Here is a 21110-nt window from a genome sequence, read left to right as displayed (position 1 = left end):
TTTGTAGTACTTATCAAAGTTGTGATTTTTCTTTCATTTCTATGACTATTTGATTAAATCTGTCTCATCCGCAAACAGAAGTGGGCAGCTGATCATAATCCTGAAAGACACAGTCTAGAACACCATAATCTTGAATGTTGAAATCCTAGAAAGTCAAAATTTGCAAAGTCTAAAATCCTGAAAATCACAACACCGAAAGATCAAATCCCCAAATTATAATTCTGGAAGAAATAATATAAAAAATTGTATTAGAGGTATTTATTTATATTTTTAAAGGGGGATTTATTGGAAAAACATAAAAACATCATCGAGAAACATGATAGGCCACTTTACACAATAAAATAAGCAATAATAACATAAATATTTTTGCAAGCATAAACACTCAGGTATACTAATGATAGTCACATGAGCATAACAGTTAGGAACAGACAGCACATATTCATAAAGAAACAGGCTAAAAAGGGAAATGTATAAATTCACATCACTATGGTTGGTTATTGTGTGCACCCAGCTTTCTAACTACAGTCGTCTGAAATACCATGATGAACAACCTTAGTCTTTTGACGAGTCAATCAAAACTGCAAAGGTTCGCCACCGCATTTGCAATCGCCCAAAGAACCAAGATCTCTAGAAATTGCATCTTTCACAGATACAAATGTACAAAAAGGACATCTCTTCATTTATTGAGGAAGTTCCAATGTTTATACTTTGAGAACCAGGGATGCCGACGATGTGTCTATCAGTCCAAGGTTGAAAACCTCAGGATCCTTGGAGCTGCTGGTGTAAGTTCCTGGAGTCCAAAGGTTGGCGAACCTAGAGTTCTGATGTCCAAGGCAGCACAGAAGAAACATCTGTCCCAGCTCTCAGAGAAAGGGATCTGTGCCTCAGAATCCGTTGTAAGCTTTTGTTGCTGACGGCTTTTTCCAATTTGCCTTCTGTATTTGTTCTTTCCTGGTGCCCAATTGGATGGTGCACCTGACAACATGGAAGGCAAATCTTCCTCACTTAGTCCACCCAGATTCATACAGTAACCTCTTCTGGAAATACCCTCACAGACACACCCAAAATAATACTTTACCAGGTTTCTAGGTATTCCTTCATTTCTTAATCAAGTTAACACCTAACATTAAGTCCACTGGTGACCACATTAAGTCACTACTGGTCAACGTGGGTAACTTGGCACCCATATTCCTCTCCTTAAACCATGCTTAATAACAAGATGGCTAGTTCTGCCCAACATGATGCAACTATTTTGTGATAGTGATTTTCAAGATTTTAGATATTAGGGATTTTAGGCTTTAGGGATTTGAACTTTGAGATTTTTGGTCTTTAGGGATTTCAATCTTTCAGGATTTCAATTTTTGGGATCATGGCATTTGTGATTGTGTCTTTTGGGATTATGATACAAACCCAACAAGGGGTCAGATTGGGTTTGAAAATGAGCAAAATTATTTTGTAAAAATTATTATAATTATATGTTATATAATTATTACATAATAATTTTGCTCATTTTCATTCCTTAGTCTCTATGTAGTGCATGAATGCATAACTGAATGAGAGATGAATAATAGCAGTAAAGGACCTTGGATGGTTTATCTTAGGCTATTTTTTGAGGATATTCAGGAGATCTTTGTTGAATCTGTTCCGTGATCATGGTAAGATGTTTCAGCTGAATCTCAGACTCACCGAGATAGAAGTAAGTGATGATGAAGTAAGTGATAGAACTAAGTGATGATGAATGTGGCTTCCAGTATGAACATGACTTATTTATGTCTAATAATGTGTTCCATTTGTACAGAACTTTAGGCTTTTTAATATAGTTTCACATATTCAGATTAACTTTATCTTCATATTTTTATGAGACATTTTGTTGGTTCATTTTGGTGAACTGGAATAAGACTGACTCATGTCTCTGCAGGTTATGAGACACATTTAGAAACGAGGATGCTAGGATCAACCACATGGCCAGGCAACAAAGAAGGAAAGGAACTGTCACTCATGTGTACCTTTCTGAAAGTGGAGCCTGGAAGGCTGTTTGGGCTCCCAGGCAGTCTGGAGCCCATGCTGTTCCATTGCTCCTTCATGTACAACCCACGGAGCTTCACCTGACCATTAACTTCACTCAGTTTGATTCCCAGCACACCAGCCTCTGTCTATGTCTCTCTTACATCACTTTCCACTATGAATTATGCTTGTTCTTCCCCTCTATCACTTCTATGCTCTTTCACTCTACATCTTTCATTAAAATCTCAGAGAGAGAGAAAAAAGATTGGTCTTAGGGCAAAACTCTCATAGTAACTAAGTCACAGGCCACCTGTCCTGTATGATGTGGTGTGCAAAGCACTGTTGTCTTAAAGTGCTCTGGAAGCTCCCTTCTGGTTGTTGGACAGCATCTCAGCTGGCACTTCCCCTTGTTCCCAGTGGGGAAGGCTCAACCCAATTTCAGCTTCCCATGGGACCAATATCTTCCTTTTTCAGGGTAGGGGGGATGCATCTGAACCCAGCTTCTACTGTGTCTTCAAGGCTTCCATATTCTGGGGATCTGGACTTTCCAAACAGCTGCTTCAAACAGCTGACATCTAAATTCATCCTGCCTGGTGCCCCGGTAGCTGGATTATTCCCTTACTTACAAGATTGCTCTCACATTTGCCTTGTTTAAAGGGCAGGCAGCCTAGCAGAGGGGAACTTCCCCTAGAATTCACAGCCACACTGCCTGCCCACCACAGTGTCTTGGCCCAAATGCCTTTCTCTGGCATCAGAGGGAAAATCAGGGGCCTGTGCTTTCTTTTGCTTACTTACCTTGGCTTGTAGGCACTTTGCTGAAATGTGTTAGGTTGGTGTAGTGGGTTGAACAGTGTTTCCCAAACATTCGTGTTCTACTGGTACCTCAGAATCTGACCTTATTTTGAAATAGAGTATTTGCAGATGTAATTAAGTTAGGATCTGGAGATGAGATCAGCCTGGACTTACTATAAGCCCTAAATCCAAGGACTGGTGTCCTTCTAAGAGAGAGGAGATGGAAATTTAGACAAGAAGACACAGGGAGAAGAAGGCCATGTGAAGATGGAGGTAGAAATTGGAGTTGGGTGTCTACAAGCCAAAGTATGCCAAAGATTGCTGGCAGATACCAGAAGCTAAGAGAGGCATGGGAATTAACACTGCCTACATCTCAATTTTGGACCAAATTTCTATTGTTTAAAGCAACCAGACATGTGGAAGTTTGTTATGGCAGCCCTCAGAAATGTAAACAGCTGGGTTTCCTAGAAGTAGAACCTGAGAAGGGGGTTCTCGTGCGAGGGACTGATGAAGGATTGGTTGAACAAGGGTTAGGTGGGGAGCTGCGTAAGTCAGGGATGTGGTTTCAGCTGGGGACTGGCCTCTGTCTGACCTCACGGGCTGGCTCTGGCGCACAGAGCGCCCTGCAGGGATATGATCCACCTGTGGCAATAGGGCCAATGCTTTGACCCCTAGGTCAGCCAGTTACTGACTGTGGGCTGCTGGGAGTGAGCAATGCCTCCAGCAGGAGCTGCTTTTTATTTGACAGAAGACAGCTCTCTGGGACAGGGTCCACCACCGCGGCGATTATGGCAATCGTTATTTCTTAAGGCAAATCCTGTGAAGTTATGGAATTTGTTACGGGCCCTGGTCCATAATGGTGGCAGCCACGAGAGGACGTGATTTGCGTGAGTAACACCCACAAAGGGAACCGTGTTGCACAGCACAGCAGATGCCCACCATTCCGGCAGTTATCTGCATTTGGGAAGGGGGAGGTTGTATGATACAGAGAGGAAGAGGGAATTTGGCTGGGGAGGCCACCAAACCAAGAGAGGCAGTTGGACATGGGCAGGGCTCCTGCTGAGGGAACTAAGACAGTTCCTAAAACTGCCTGAGCTCTATGCAGAGCCACCCACAGCAGGAGGTATAGGACACAGGTCTGATATGCCTATAACTGAGAGGAAAGAGATAGGCAATAACCATTAAATCAGGCTGGGCACAGTGGCTTATGCCTATAATCCCAGCACTTTGGGAGGCCAAGATGAGTGGATCACCTGAGGTCGGGAGTTCGAGACCAGCCTGGCCAACATGGTGAAACCCCGTCTCTATTAAAAGTGCAAAAATTAGCCAGGCACGGTGACGGGTGCCTGTAATCCCAGCTACTCAGGAAGCTGAGGCAGGAAAATCGCTTGCACCCGGGAGGTGGAGGTAGCAATGAACCAAGATCACACCATTGCACTCCAGCCTGGGGGAAAAGAGCAAATCTCCATCTCAAAAAGAAAAAAACGTAAACAAATCACTTTTTAAACCTATTACTAGCAAAACATTTAAAAACAGAAGCTAGAAGTATGTGTTGACACAATAGCACATTTTATCAGCCCTTATTATGAAAATTCTGTGTCAATTCCCGTCCACCTGACTTTGAAGTTATCAGCATGTGTAGCAAAAGTGAATATGTTTCATGGCCTCTTTCCCATGAACATATTCACATTTTATGAAACAATAAAATTCACATAAAGATTACATCATAAACTCCAGTCTCCATTTTCCCCTCTTCATTGTATGCGACATACGCACGTTCCCTGAAAATAAAATGTGCGTGTAAAATTAAATTAACTGGCTATTTTAGGTTGAGTTCCCAGTGTACCTATTTGGAATGGCTTTCCAAGTCAAAACAGGTTTTGAGGCTGTAACAATAGCATCACAAATAAAACAAATTGGATTCAGAGTTTTACCTAAAGTAATTGGGAGTAAAAAAGGAATTGTTCAAGGTTCCCCACTATATCTTCCTACTTCCTTTCGCTGGCTCTTGATTTACTTAGAGATGCAGTTAAGATGGAAATGAGCCATGCCCAGAGGGATGGAGAAGGCAGAGTGAGTGAGTGATTTCTGGTGTTGCTTTTATGAACCACGCAAGTGCTCTTTGCAGAAACCTGGTCCGGAAGCCTTCCCCGGTGTAGGTGCGGAGAGGAGAAATTGCTCACAGTCTGAAGGAATAGCATGCACAGGAACACATTTTCAAGGGGTTCTGCTTTCAAAACTCCACCTTTCGGGAAAAATGTAAAAGGTGCTTTGAGGTGACCTTCACTCTTGTTTATTCCCAATACTCCCTCCTCCATCCGTTTCAATCATCGCAGCTCAGAACTGCGTTATGACAGCAGCCTGAAGAGGAACCCAGGCCTTCCTTATAGGACACCCAGCCCATAGCCTGCTCAATGAAAATGCCTGGTAAAATGGGCAACATGGTTCTATGCTAATGAAAGCTCGTGCCCTTGGGTGGCTTTCTGTCCCTCATGTGGGCTGGGTGGCCTGTCTCCCACTGCGTGAAGCCTACACCTCTCTACACTGCCCAACCCTGTTTCTTGGTTTAGTTTGACTCTGCAGCTACCCTTGGGCATGCCCTGGAGTCCGGCAGCCTGGGGGTGCTATGCCATGTCCAGGCTGCCTCGTGTTTACCATGATCCCCTTGGCTGCTTTCTTTCTTTCATTCTAAATCTCCTGGAAGTTTCCAGAAGAAAAGACTGCCAACTTCTCACCTTGGCACCCTTTCTACCTCTTCTGTTTTTGCATTTTACTTTTACTTTCAATATGCCTCTGCATCTGTTTAGTAACAACTGAAAAGTTTTCCTAGTTAGGTTATGACTATCTCAGGCTTTGAAGCTCTGTTCTTCTTACCAGCCACATGGTTAGGGCTGCCTAACTAACCTTTCTGTGCCTCAGTTTTTTTCATCTGGAAGATGGGGATCCCATAATAACATTCACCTCCTGTAGGGTTGTTGTGACAATTAAGTGAGTTTTCACACAAAAAAGGTTTAGAGCTGCACCTGGCCATTTGCAGGTGCTGCGTGTTAGCTGTAGTTTCTTTTTCTACACCCCCAACTGTTCTGAAAGACGGTAAGGGCTGTGAGCCCTGACTTGGCCGTATCAGCAATTTTGACAATATTGCATTCTTTTTCCATGGAAAAAACTCGAAAAGCTCTTACAGATGGGTTTCAAAGTCAACACAAGATCATCACTGTATTCTACAGTTCCAGACTTGGGTGGAGTATTGGTGCCTAAGTTGGCCAATTTCCTAGCCATTGGAGGTGTGAGTCTCATGGCACTACTTAAATACTTTGATGCTGAGATGCCAATAGAGAAATATTGAAAAGTTGAGAAACTGATTCTGAATTTGGTTTTTATATTTTGATAAAAATGAAGAGAAACTAAAAGAATTTAAGGAGACCAGTCTTTTAAGAAATGTTCAAGTCTACTTTTTGTTTTGTCTAGGGAAGAAATGAAGACCAGTTATACAGCAACTCCCTTTTGTTTTTAGGAAGATAATTGGATATAATTTTGAGAATGTTCCTTGGTTTAACCTCAGGGAAGAGTTCAGCGTTATTGTTAAAGAAAAAAAAATGACCTTTGATAAGGCAGTAAGGCAGACTTTATTCAGAGCCATAGAGACCCTGCAATTGCATTTTGAAGTGGGCGAGAGAGATTGGGCACAATTCCAAATACAAAAAACAAATGGGAGTTTATAGCCAGGTAGTGAGGTGGGGATCAGTGGTTGGAATATTATTTACAGGAGACATCAAGGGTAAGGGGCATTCTGGCTACATCACCTGAACATGACTCTTGCTGAACACAGACCAGGGTGATCAGACAACCACCTGGGGGTTGGTGAAGGAGAAACCTGATCAGATAGTTAGGGTGATCAGATACCCAGGGTAGCCAAACTAAGCAGGATTCTTGCTAAAACTGGAGAAGGCAGAGACAAGAAAAAATGCTCCGAAGTCAGTGCTTAGTTGAGAAGAGCTTAGAGAGGGGCCTGCCTAAAGTCTGGTCAGGGAAAGAGTCTGTCGTGATACACAGTTAAGCACAAGACTCTCGGCAGATGCTATGAGATCCACCTCTTCAGGGATGGTTGAAGGAGGCTGGCTTGGATTTGGGACTCTCTGAAAGGGCTCTCACTGTGAAGACAGCAGGTTGCTGACAACACCCACCTGTGTCCACCACAGCATGCAGGCCTCATCTACTTCTCCACCCACCTGTGTCTGTCACAGCATGCAGGCCTCATCTCCTTCTCCCCATGGGTGCAGCACGGCTGGCCAGCTTTGAGGTTGGGGTCATCTGTGGGTTTCTGACCAGAGCTCCCACATTCCCTAAATGGAAAATGAAGCCTGAGAATTTTCTGTGCTGCACCATCTTTGCTAGAATACTTGGCTCAGGACCAACTATCAAGAATATGAGAGAACAAGTAGTGTATCACAGAGATGTAAGTGTCAATCCTTGTTCTGGAATGTTCCCTGCAGTGGGGATTCAGCACAGATCATGGCCACTTATAGCCTTGGAAGTGAGAGCAGAGGGTTGGGGAAGGGCCCCCATGAGCCTTTCAGGTCTAGACTCTAGTGGATTAATAGGAGCAGACATCCCCAGCTGCCCTCTAGAGAAAGTTCTAATATTTTAGTCACCATACTACTTCACCCTGACATCAAAGGACGTCTTCAATATGCATCTCTTTGATAATCTCCCCTCTTGGGTGAATTTCAGCCTGTCTCAATTGGGCCTCCACCTTCCTTTGCAAAGAAAGTGCCTTGTTTTTTCCTCTTGTTCTATAAGATCTTCCATGCCCCTATGCTATATCCAAGGTCTGGTGCTCAACTTCTGTTCTCAGTAACTACTGGCTTTTGTTTCTAACTTTCACTACAATTACAATCAACGCAAGCTTTGGGAAGCCTGCTTTTACCTTGAAGCACTTCCACATCAGGAGGTCTGAGTGCAGAGGTGCTCCTTACAACAGATGGATTGCTGCACTTACCAGGGAAAGGCCATCCTGTGATGTTCACCAAAACTAACAAACACCTGGAAATGGAAATTGTGTTTAATGAAAATAAACTGAAGCTGGCTTCGTTCATTATACCCCAAATATTAGCCATCTCTAATCTTTTCCTCACAGGTTATGCCCTGCAGGAATTACTGGGAGGGATAGAGAAGAATGCTTTCCGTTAGTGAAAGACAAGCTGTAATTGTTGGGAGCATTGGATGAGAAAATGCACATAAAATCACTTGGAAACTTGCATTAGCATGCAGGACAGATAGGTTCTGAAGCTCTTCCCAGAATTATCACACTGCAGCCCCTCGGGGTGGGGGTGGGGGGAGGGGTGTCACCGTAAGGTAATGAGGCAGGTGGGAAGGCCACCTGTCTTGGCTCAGAGCCACTGGGGTGCCATCTGGGTGCAATTCAGGCAGGGGGTGACTGGCCACCTGTCCTGGCTCAGAGCCACTGGGGTGCAATCTGGGTGCAGTTCAGGCAGGGGTGACCATGTTTTCTTTAGTGAAGTTATAGCCTATGCTATGTGAAATACCTGGATGATTCCCTAAAATCGACTTTAACAGTGTTTGCCTATATTAGTCAACTTTAGAGTGTTTTATAAGTAGTTTTCCACTTAATCACATTCATTATTCTTGATTTTTTTTCTTTTTGTCCCTGTCACTGAACATTTGCATATGTAGACAAAATAAAATGCTGTATATCTCATAGTGAAACCATGTAACATGCACACACGCACACACACAGAGAGGGAGAGAGAGAGAGAGAGAAAATGGTGAGCCATGTATCAATGATCATAATTGACTAAACTGGCAATGTTAAACTACTGCGGGTTCTACCTCTCAAAGATCCCGAATGTCACAGGTGGCACCATCCGTAGAAATGGTAATTCATCCCGTCAATTAGCTGTGATGCCCAGGACCAAATGTTAGCAAGGCTGGGATTAATAGCAAGTGATCATTTGCATCTGGCATTCAATTGGGAGCTGCCACGAGATGCTCCCACCCTGGGGTCTCTGTTCTAAATATACGACAGGCTGATACTTTGCAGGAAGGTTCATTCTCAAACATAAATAGCACACATGGTCTTTGCATTTTCCCTCCCATCCTAGCTGGAGAAGCTTATTTTGTATGTCATCCTAAAGGTCAACTTTCTCATGCTAAAAAAGAAAATGGGCATCAGGTGAAGGTGCAGGGAGCGCAGAGAATGCTCAGTGCAGCAGCTGGTGGTTGTCCTGTACCTGCTTCGTGCTTGTCTGTGTGTTTTGCCCAAAGCGATGTGGGCCCGAAGTTACTGCCAGGATCTGTCTGTGCCCTAGTTTTGCCCAATTCTCACGTCACCAATTCTACGACCCTTATTTCAGGTTGAATAGTTTTTCATGTGAGACCCACTACCTGAAGAAGGCAACCCTGCTTACTTACTCTAGTAGGAAAAGGAATGCTGGTTTTCTCAGAGTGAAACTATTGAAAATCTTACCCTTATTTTTCCAAACACACCCCTCCTACAGTGCTCCTAACATGTTTTAGTTGACAATTAAACATCTTTGTGAATTAGTTTTTTTGTTCCCTGTTCCACATTTCCCCTACCCATAAGGCTTATGTATTTTCTGTAAAGCAAGTACCTTTCTTTTAAAACAAAGAACCATGAAATTAAGAAAGGTTTTTTGGCTGGACATGGTGGCTCATGCCTGTAATCCCACCACTTTGGGAGGCCGAGGCGGGTGGATCACCTGAGGTCAGGAGTTCGAGATCAGCCTGGCCAACATGGTGAAACCCCGTCTTTACTAAAAATATGAAAATTAGGCATGGTGGCATGCACCTGTAATTCCAGCTACTTGGGAAGCTGAGGCAGGAGAATCACTTGAACCTGGGAGGCGGAGGTTGCAGTGAGCTGAGATTGCACCACTGCACTCCAGACTGAACAACAGAAAGAGACCCTGCCTCAAAAAAAAAAAAAAAAAAAAAAAAAGTTTTTTTTTCTTTTTTTTTGGAATTGTTGTTTTGTCTTTTTAAAAACATTAGTGATGGTGACCAAAACTTGGAACTTGGAAGCTGTCAGTTGGGTGAGGCTTTCCAGGCTGTGTTTTCTCCATTTGATGCTCTTCTAGCAAGCATTTTCTTTCAGTAAAACTCCCAGGGGAAAAGAATGTGAAATAACTACTTTGTAAATGATACCAAGCCTCAATGTTAATGTTCAGTATTGATATTGAATGTCTCTCAGCATTTTAGTTAGTTATGTGTCATCTTCCCTTAGGTTTAAGAATGTCATATATCAGCTATCCTGTTAAGGATATGTATTTAATCCTTTGAAAAAAAAATATATATATATATACCAAATACATATAAAATTGAAAGGCTCTGTTTTATATTTTTATGTATGGGGAAAATGGGGAGAATTTCAACTTACTTTGTAATCGGGTCCTAACAGTTCATGATTTTTAATAAGTAGCAATCTTACCAGCAGTGCTTTCCCACCGTAGATTTAATTAGTGTTTCTTCCCCCACCCCCAACCCCTTTTGCTAGTTGACGGAGCTGAGAGGAGGGAAACGGCCGCAATTTGAAACCTTGTTAGAAATTTATGAAGTGCTAAAATGTTTTATTCCCAGAGGCTGGCTTGCCAGCTGTCACGAGCTCCCTACCTGCCTCCGCGGCTGTGATAGCAGGGGTAAGAGGGAGGCTGCCAGAGCTGCACAGGGTGGGGAAATGCCATTCCCGTCAGCAGCACAGGGCGGAGGTTAGCTCCTCGTTCCCCTGCAGCTGACCAGCCACATGTGAGATGAGAATTCAGGGGATCTGGAGCGGGCATCGGAGCCCTAGAGTAAGACCCTTTGCGGCTGTTGATAACAGGCACTGATCGCTGATCATGCAATGAGATGTCAGCTTTGGGTATAGAAATTAAACACCCATTCTGTTGGTGGCCTCAAACAGATAATTGGCCTCTTACTAGCAAAATGTCCCTGAACTAATTTCTTCTGGAGGAAACACCTTCTCACAAATGTTACCAGGTGTGAAGGATGTTCTTCCCGGGGTCATAGCCTACCTGCAATGACTTGCTGTGTCCCCATCCTTCCCCTGTTGCTTCTATGATGCCTGGAATGTGTCTCTCAGGAAACAAAGTTTAAAAAAAATTTTTTTTTCTTTGGTCCTTGAATGGAAATATCACTTGCACACTGTGGTCATAGATACCCCGGAGAATAAATAATTCATAATAAAGGTGCAAATCACCCACGTTAGATGCTGGGCTGGAGGAAGTGCTAAGTCTGACATGATGGAGACCAAAAGGCCCCACGGAAGCAGAGGAGGAGGAGGAAGTGCCTCCTCCAGGGCCAGGGGCTGGGCCAGGCAGTGCCTTCATGATTTGCCTCCAAGTTGCTCTGCGCAAGGAATTGGGCATGGAAGAAGGAGCCAGAGACCTCAGAAATCTTCATGGCAATGACATTGGTTAGGAAAGTATGCCCTCAGCACCCTCTCCTACCTCCTCTGCCTCTCCAAACCAACAATTATAGTAAGTACTTTTGGTTTCACAGAACTTTCTGACAAGTTCTTTTCTTTTTTTTCTATGATACATGTGCAGAATGTGCAGGTTTGTTACATAGGTATACATGTGCCATGGTGGTTTGCTGCACCCATCAACCCATCATCTCGGTTTTAAGCCCTGCATGCATTGGGCATTTTTCCTAATGCTCTCCCTCTCCTTGCCCTCCAACCCCTGACAGGCCCCGGTGTGTGATGTTCCCCTCTCTGTGTCCCTGTGTTCTCATTGTTCAACTCCCACTTGTGAGTGAGAACATGTGGTGTTTGGTTTTCTGTTCCTGTGTTAGTTTGCTGAGGATGATGGTTTCCAGCTTCATCCATGTCCTTGCAAAGGACATGAACTCATTCATTTTTATGGCTGCATAGTATTCCATGGTGTATATGTGCCATATTTTCTTTATCCAGTCTATCATTGATGGGTATTTGGGTTGGTTCCAAGTCTTTGCTATTGTAAATAATGCAGCAATAAACATACATGTGCATGTGTCTTTATAGTAGAATGATTTCTAATCCTTTGGGTATATACCCAGTAATGGGATTGCTGGGTCAAATGGTGTTTCTGGTTCTAGATCCTTGAGGAATCGCCACACTGTCTTCCATAATGGTTGAACTAATTTATACTCCCACCAACAGTGTGAAAGTGTTCCTATTTCTCTGCATCCTCACCAGCGTCTGTTGTTTCCAGACTTCTTAATGATCACCATTCTAACTGGCTTGAGATGGTATCTCATTGTGGTTTTGATTTGCATTTCTCTAATGACCAGTGATGATGAGCTTTTTTCATTTTTTTTTTTTTTTTGCTGCATAAATATCTTCTTTTGAGAAGTGTCTGTTAATATCCTTGACCCACTTTTTAATGGAGTTGTTTGTTTTTTTCTTGTAAATTTGTTTAAGTTCCCTGTAGATCCTGGATATTAGCCCTTTGTCGGATGGGTAGATTGCAAAAAATTTCTCCCATTCTGTAGGTTGCCTGTTCACTCTGATAATAGTTTCTTTTGCTGAGCTGAAGCTCTTTAGTTAATTAGATTCCATTTGTCAATTTTGGCTTTTGTTGCCATTGCTTTTGGTGTTTTAGTCATGAAGTCTTTGCCCATGCCGATGTCCTGAATGATATTGCCTAGGTTTTCTTCTAGGGTTTTTATGGTTTTAGGTTTTACATTTAAGTCTTTAATCCATCTTGAGTTAATTTTTATATAAGGTTTAAGGAAGGAGTCCAGTTTCAGTTTTCTGCATATGGCTAGCCAGTTTTCCCAGCACCATTTATTAAATAGGGAATCCTTTCCCCATTGCTTGTTCTTGTCACGTTTTCCAAAGATCAGATGGTTGTAGATGTGTGCTGTTATTTCTGAGGCCTCTGTTCTGTTCCATTGGTCTGTATATCTGTTTTGATACCAGAACCATGCTGTTTTGGTTATGGTAGACTTGTAGTATATTTTGAAGGCAGGTAGCATGATGACTCCAGCTTTGTTCTTTTTGTTTAGAGTTGTCTTGGCTACACAGGCTCTTTTTTGATTCCGTATGAAATTTAAAGTAGTTTTCTCTAGTTCTGTGAAGAAAGTCAATGTTAGCTTGATGAGGATAGCATTTAATCTATAAATTATTTTGGGCAGTATTGTCATTTTCATAATATTGATTCTTCCTATCCATGAGCATGGAATGTTTTTCCATTTGTTTGTGTCCCCTCTTTTTTCTTTGAGCAGTGGTTTGTAGTTCTCCTTGAAGAGGTCTTATCGCATCCCTTGTAAGTTGTAATCCCAGGTATTTTATTCTCTTTGTAGCAATTGTGAATGGGAGTTCACTCATGATTTAGCTCTCTGCTTGTCTATTATTGGTGTATAGGAGTGCTTGTGATTTTTACACATTGATTTTGTATCCTGAGACTTTGTTGAAGTTGTTTATCAGCTTAAGGAGTTTTAGGGCCGAGATGATGGGGTTTTCTAAATATACAATCATGTCGTCTGCACACAGAGACAATCTGACTTCCTCTCTTCCTATTTGAATGCCCTTTATTTATTTCTCTTGCTTGATTGCTCTGGCCAGAACTTCCAATGCTATGTTGAATAGCAGTGGTGAGAGAGGGCATCCTTGTCTTGTGCCAGTTTTCAAAGGGAATGCTTCCAGCTTTTGCCTATTCAGTATGATATTGGCTATGGGTTTATCATAAATAGCTCTTATTATTTTGAGATATGTTCCATCAAGACCTAGTTTATTGAGAGTTTTTAGCATGAAGGTGTTTTGAATTTTATCAGTCCTTTTCTGCATTTGTTGAGATAATCATGTATTTTTTGTCATTGGTTCTGTTTATTGATTTGTGTATGTTGAATCTGCCTTGCATCCCAGGGATGAAGCTGACTTGATCATGGTGGATAAGCTTTTTGATGTGCTGCTGGATTCGGTTTGCCAGTATTTTACTGAGGATTTTTGCATCGATGTTCATCAGGGATATCGGCCTGAAATTTTCTTTTCTTGTTGTGTCTCTGCCAGGTTTTGGAATCAGGATGATGCTGGCCTCATAAAATGAGTTAGGGAGGAGTCCCTCTTTTTCTATTGTTTGAAATAATTTCAGAAGGAACGGTATCAGCTCCTCTTTGTACCCTCTGGTAGAATTTGGCTGTGAATCCGTCTGGTCCTGGGCTTTTTTTGGTTGGTAGACTATTGATTTACTGCCTCAATTTCAGAACTTGTTATTGATCTATTCAGGGATTCAACTTCTTCCTTGTTTAGTCTTGGGAGGGTGTATGTGTCCAGGAATTTGTCCATTTCTTCTAGACTTTCTAGTTTATGTGTGTAGAGGTGTTTATAGTATTCTCTTATGGTAGTTTGTATTTCTGTGGGATCAGTGGTGATATCCCCTTTATCATTTTTTATTGTGTCTATTTGATTCTCCTCTCTTTTCTTCTTTATTAGTCTACCTAGTGGTCTATCTATTTTGTTAATCTTTTCAAAAAACCAGCTCCTGGATTCATTAATTTTTTGAAGGTGTTTTCATGTGTCTAACTCCTTCAGTTCTGCTCTGATCTTAGTTATTTCTTGTCTTCTGCTAGGTTTTGAATTCGTTTGCTCTTGCTTCTCTAGTTTCTTTAATTGTGATGTTAGGGTGTTGATTTTACTTCTTTCCCACTTTCTGATGTGGGCATTTAGTGTTATACATTTCCCTGTAAACACTGCCTTAGCTGTGTTCCAGAGATTCTGGTACACTGTATCTTTGTTCTCATGGGTTTCAAAGAACTTGGTTATTTCTGCCTTAATTTTGTTATTTACCCAGTAGTCATTCAGGAGCAGGTTGTTCAGTTTGCATGTAGTTGTGCGGTTTTGATGCTCTACATGTTTAGAGAAACTTCTCTAGTAATGAACTATAGAAATGATCCCTGAAAGTACTCTTCTGATAAGTTCTTTTTTAAAAAAGTAAATGTACAAGGGCACTCTCTAATTGGGATCGTTTCTCTCTGTATTAGTTTGTTAGGGCTGTTAAGAAAGCATCACAAACCGAGAGGCTTGAACAAGAGAAGTTTGCTCTGTCTTGCAGTTCTGTAGGCTCCAAGTCCAAGATCAAGGTGTCAACAGGGTTTTTTTTTTTCTGAGAGCTGTGAGGGAAAGATCTGTTTCAGTCCTCTCTCCTTAGCTGGTGGATGTCTGTATTCATGATCACATGATGTTCTCCCTGTAGTGCACATCTGTGTTCAAATATAAGATGAGAGATGGAGGGGTGGAGGAGAGAGAAAAAGAGGGAGGGAGAGAGAGAGAGATGCTATGTTGGCTTTGAAAATAGAGGGGGCGGGGGCCATGAGCCAGGGAATACATGTAGATTCTAGAAGCTAGAAAAGATAAGGAAACAGACTCTCTGCTAAAAACATTTGATAACAGGTACCAAGCTGGGAGACTTGGAGCAGACAAGAGCTGTACTTAGATTTAGCAAAACTGCATCTTCGTGATGAGCCAGACTCAAGGATGATAAAGTCCACTACTTGGAAGGATCATGGCTGCAGCCTTGGGTTTAACTTGAAGTCATTCACTGAGTTCAGATACCAGACTGACTCTTTCCATAAGGAATTGCCTGGTTAGGTGAGGGTAGAAATTCAACAATGACTGTTGCATTCCAGGAGAAGGAAGGCAAAGAGCCAAACTCCAAGTTGTGCTTTGGGAATGTTGTGATTATAAGTAAGTGCATCAGCTCCAGGCTCCCCAGTGTCACATGCACACACTATGGGGACTGATCGTCTTGATTCTCAGTGAGGTGTCTTGGGGACCCTGTCCCAGCTGGGAAGGTGAAGGGATGTATTAGAAGGCTTGGTGCCAGGTGCAGAAAGGGGAAGATTCTGGAGGCCAGGCACAGTCCATGAGCTGTAGCCAGAGACCTGGCATGAGAATAACATCTAACTTCCCAGAAAAACAGCACAGCCAAGCCAGGCATCAGTCAAGGATCACAGGAGGAGAGATTTGCAGGAAAGCAAAGTTCCTCTACCTGGGTGGCAAAATGCCACAGCTGCTGAGGCTTCCTTGACTCTTGCCTGCTTGAAACTGGCAAAGCAGTGACTGCTGGTGGCTATGAATGCTTGTTAAATGGCCCATTCTTACTCCCTGACTGGCCTGTGCCCAGGACCTCTGCAGTTGGATAGAAAGACAGTGTCTCTAGGGTAAGGCAGGTCAGAATCAAACACAAATTCCACTCAGTATGACCTGTGGCTCCCGTGCAAGCTAACGTCACCCTCTCAGCCTCAGTTTCATGATGTAAAAAACAGGAGGAATTCTGAAATATTTGAAGCAGGTGTGAAGCAAGGGCCAGTTGAATCAATAAATGTGAATGTGGCCGGGTGTAGTGGCTCGTGCCTTTAATCCCAGCACTTTGGGAGGCCATGGTGGGCAGATCATGAGGTCAAGAGATTGAGACAATCCTGGCCAACGTGGTGAAACCCCATCTCTCTCTACTAAAAACAATAAAAATGAAAAAAAATTTCAAAAATTAGCTGGGTGTGGTGGCATGCACCTGTAGTCCCAGCTACTCGGGAGGCTGAGGCTGAAGAGTTGCTTGAACCTTGGGGGTGGAGGTTGCAGTGAGCCAAGATCCTGTCACTGCACTCCAGCCTGGTGACAGAGCAAGACTCTGTCTCATAAATAAATAAATAAATAAATGTGAACATATCCAATACAGCTCCTGATTCTTCATGGAGGCAAAAAGATGAATGCCCCTCTTGACACCTCCCCCTTTTGATGTGTGGAGGGCGATGGCTGCATTTTCATCTGGGACAGTGATGGAGATAGAAGGTGGCAGTGAGGAAGGAAAAGGAGGGAAGCAAAGACTGGCACCCCAGGCTGTGCAATGACTGCTGCCAGGGGCAGGCTCATGGGATGATGGCAGGAGGGATGGGGAGCTGGCTTTGAAGTCCTGGACTGAAGCCAGAATGGTTCTCATGCTCCTTTAGCAAGTTCTCCGAGGCCAGCCCCAGCAATCAACCCAACAAACTGAGGGCAGCACAGAAGAGTCTGGACAGCCCACTCCCCGCTGTAGTGATGTGCATAATCAGCCTGCAGGTGCACCTTGACTGGGGGACAGAGAGATAGGCAGGCCAGCTGGCAGGCTGCCCCCAGGGATATGGGTATTTATCCATGATCAGAAGGGCACAAGGGAGTCACGTGCACTTTAAAGATCATTCAGTTGGTTTTTTTATTCAGGCTTGAAAAGATGTAATCCAACCTGAAAAGATTCCAGGGGCAATGAGGAATTCAAAGCAGAGCCGGCTTCTAGGTGACCATGATGCTTGGAGAATTTGGGGGCAAGGAGGAGTCCTGATGCATGGGGTCATGGAGAGTGGCGGGAGTGAGATGGGCACTCAGGATAGGCTTGGAGCACGTGGGAGGCTGAGAGCCTGGGGACTGTGGAATCCAACCTGGAATCCTCTTGGATGGACTGGGAGACTCAATGCCAGGAGATGAGACAGGATGGGGCTAAGAGCAAAGGCCCCAGGCTGGGAGGAGCTATGTGTCCTTTCTCTCTACCCTTCTCTCCCTCTCCTCTTTGTGCCTCCTCACTACCCCATTTCACACCCCTTCCAGGCAGCCTTGTGCAGTCCGGATCCCTGTACTCTAAGGATTGTCACAAGCACACTTGTGTTCTTTATTTATGATGATCTATTAACAAGAATAAATGGTTGTGGGTCAGATAAAGGGCTAAAAATCAAGTCATCCTTAACATCTTTAAGATGCTACTATGTATCATCTGTCAGGGCATGAGGGTCTTCATCAGGCCCACTAAAGAATCCCATTTCTCTTGAACCAAGTGTGTCATGACGGGAAGGAAGACAAGACCATTTGGGGTGTGAAGTTTTGGGGTAGAGGCCCTTTTAGGAGCCAGGTTAGCCCCCAGCTTCCCCAAGAAACCAAGCTGCCCCCCTCATCCTCGCCTAAGCAAGCAGCTGATGACAAAACTGGAGTTGGCCTGAGGGGTTCAAAGGAAAACCATAAATAGACCCCCCAAAATAAGAAAATAATGTAACTAAATTCTTTCCACTTTATGCCAGCAGTCACCACACCTCCTGTCCTCTGTATCTCAGTTTTAGGTCTTTTTTTTTTTTTTTTTTTGAGACAGAGTCTTGCTCTGTCACCCAGGCTGGAGTGCAGTGGCGCCACCTTGGCTCACTGCAAGCTCCGTCTCCCGGGTTCACGCCATTCTGCTGCCTCAGCCTCCCAAGTAGCTGGGACTACAGGCACCTGCCACAGTTTTAAGTCTTTATTCTGTGTTCCTCTTTCTTTTTTTCCCAGTCCCTTTTTCTGCATCTCTCAGAATATATACTAATGTCCTAGGACAGCCGTAACAAAGTGCCACACATTGGGTGGCCTAAAACAGAAGGAATTTATTTTGTCATAGTTCTAGAGGCCAGAAGTCTAAAGTCAAGGTGTGAACACGGTGGTCTCCCTCTGAAGCTCCTGGTGGGAGTCTGCTCCGCATCTCTCTGTGGCTGCTGGTGGCTGCCTTCTCAGTCCCTGTTGTCGTATCTATCATACCGTGTTCTCCCTGTGGGTCTGTATCTGCCTCTCTGGGTCTTTGTCCAGATTTTCCTCTTCTTATAAGAAAACCAGTCATTGAATTAGAGATCATGGTAATCCATTATGACCTCATCTTAATTGGATGACATCTACAAAGTTCTTATTTCCAAATAAGGTCACATCCACGGGTGCTGGGTGTTAGGACTTGAACTTATCTTTTAGGGGGACACGATTCTGTCCACTGTGATGGATATACGTGTATTCCCCCACATGAAACAGTACTCCACACATAGGGAGGACTCAATCAAGACTTGATGCCAAAACTTAGTGGCCCAAAGTGGCAAACATTTATGATTTCTCATGATTCTGTGGGGGCAGCTGTGCGGCTCTTCTAGTGAGGAGAGGCACTCTCTTGATTCTCTTAAGTGTCTGGGCTTCAAATCGGATGGCAGGCACAACTGGGCCTCAGCACATGCTCTTTACCCTCTGGTGGACTAGCCTAGCCTAGTACTCAGGTGGTGGACCCATGTCCCAGCAAGCCACAATGCTCATGCCCTTCCCAACTGCTTGCATCACATCTGGCAATATTCCTGTGACTAAAGCAAGTTGCATGGCCAACTCCAGATTCAAGGAGTAGAGAAGTCGGGGAGCAGCCAAGTCACATTGCACAGGACATGCATGAGGAATGAGAGAATTTATTGCAGCCATTTTTTTGCAAATAGTCTACCATAGAGGCTGAGTGACATGACCTTTTATATATGCGGAAGAGTAACAATATATACACATGGGCTGGGCACGATGGCTTACGCCTGTAATCCCAGCACTCTGGGAGGCTGAGACGGGTGGATCACGAGGTCAGGAGATCGAGACCATCCTGGCTAACATGGTGAAACCCCGTCTCTACTAAAAATACAAAAAAAATTAGCCGGGCTTGGTGGTGGGCACCTGTAGTCCCAGCTACTCGGGAGGCTAAGGCAGGAGAATGGCGTGAACCCGGGAGGTGGAGCTTGCAGTGAGCCGAGATTGTGCCACCGCACTCCAGCCTGGGCAACACAGCAAGACTCCATCTCAAAAAAATAAAATAAAAATAAAAATAAAATATATATATACACACACACACACACACACACACATATGACCATTTGATGGGCAATCTTCCTTACAGGCTGAATTGTAAATATTCTAGAGATAAATCGCACAGACTTGGGAGTTATATCGCCTGGCTTGCAATACTACCTCTAAGACGTGCAAACTGTATGGCCTTTGACCAAGCTTTCTGTGCCTCAGCTTCCTCATTTATAAAATAAGAATAATAATACCTCCCTCCTATGGCTGTGAGTTGTAGGATAAAAGAAGTTAAAATATGAAATGTTTAGTACAGTGTATTTGTCTATTCTTGCATTGCCATAAAGAAATGCCTGGGCTGGGTGTGGTGGCTCATGCCTGTAATCCCAGCACTTTGGGAGGCCGAGATGGATGGATCACTTGAGGTCAGAAACTCAAGACCAGCCTGACCAACATGATGAAACCCCGTCTGTACTAAAAATACAAAAATTAGCTGGGCATTGTGGCAGGAGCCTGTAATCCCAGCTACTCAGGAGGCTGAGGCAGGAGAATCACTTGAACCTGGGAGGCAGAGATTGCAATGAACCGAGATCATGCCAATGCACTCCAGCCAGGGCGACAGAGCAAGACTCTAACTCAAACAAACAAACAAAAAAGGGACTGAGTAATTTATAAAGAAAAGAGGTTTAGTTGGCTCGCTGTTCTGTAGGCTGTACAAGAAGCATGATACTGGCATCTGCTCAGCTTCTGGGGAGGCTGCAGGAAGCTTAGAATCATGGCAGAAGGCAAAGAGGAAGCAGACAGCTCCTATGACCAGAGCAGGAGGAAGAGAGGGGGGAGATGCCACAAACTTTCAAATAACCAGATCTCGCAAGAACTCACTCATTATCGTGACAGTACCAGGAGGATGGCACTAAACCATTCATGAGAAATCCGCCCCCATGATTCAGTCACCTCCCACCAGACCCCACCTTCAACATTGGAAATGACATTTCAACATAAGTTTTTGGCAGGGCCACATATCCAAACCATATCATACAGTGACATGCATAAAGCAATTGCTAAATAAGTGCTGTTTTAATTTAATTCCCAACTTCTTGCATCAGATCTGCCAATATTCCTGTAACTAAAGCCAGTTGCATGGCGAACACCAGATTCTAGGAGTAGAGAAGTCAGGGGAGCAGCAAAGTCACATTGCAAAGGACATGCATGAAGGATGACAGAATTTATTGCAGCCATTTTTTGCAAATAGTCTACCATAGAAGCTATATGAATATCTCATTTCAAGAAGATGTATGAGCATCTCATTTTGCTCTTAAATTCACATCAATAAACTTTGGAATCCCCTACACAACTCACCTACATCTTGGGGGGCCAGGGTGCTGCCTCAGTCCTGCTCTCTGCCTTGTCTTTTTATTGCAGCATTTTCACTCTGCTGTGGCCTCTCAGGGTAGGGGAGACCTTCCCTTTCCTTTTCTCCACTCCTACCAATCCAGAGTTTCTATCATCTAAACCATACCCACCCTCAAATCTAAGATTCCTCTCAAGAATCCAGGCAACATCTGTTTAAAAACTTTTTTATTTTTATTTTATTTATTTATTTTTTGGCAGGTGGGGACAGAGCCTTTTTATGTGACCCAGGCTGAAGTGCAATGACGTGATCTCAGCTCACTGCAAACTCTGCCTCCCGGGTTCAAGCAATTCTACTGCCTCAGCCTTCCAA

General features: G+C 43.6%; 1 protein-coding gene and 1 pseudogene across 3 annotated transcripts in view; one reads left to right on the top strand and one right to left on the bottom strand.

Moving 5' to 3' along the window:
- The window catches only part of DSCAM (DS cell adhesion molecule), an 827811-nt gene that overhangs the window by 69484 nt on the left and 737217 nt on the right, over window positions 1–21110 (top strand). The gene's annotated exons all lie outside the window — the stretch shown is intronic.
- LOC112438105 (small nucleolar RNA U3) lies at window positions 14649–14723 on the bottom strand (annotated as a pseudogene).

This window comes from Pan paniscus, chromosome 22, assembly GCF_029289425.2.
Source record: "Pan paniscus chromosome 22, NHGRI_mPanPan1-v2.0_pri, whole genome shotgun sequence".
In the NCBI taxonomy this organism is placed as follows: Eukaryota; Metazoa; Chordata; class Mammalia; order Primates; family Hominidae; genus Pan; species Pan paniscus.
Note: the sequence above shows the minus strand (reverse complement) of the source record. Positions and strands in the feature narration are given on the sequence as shown.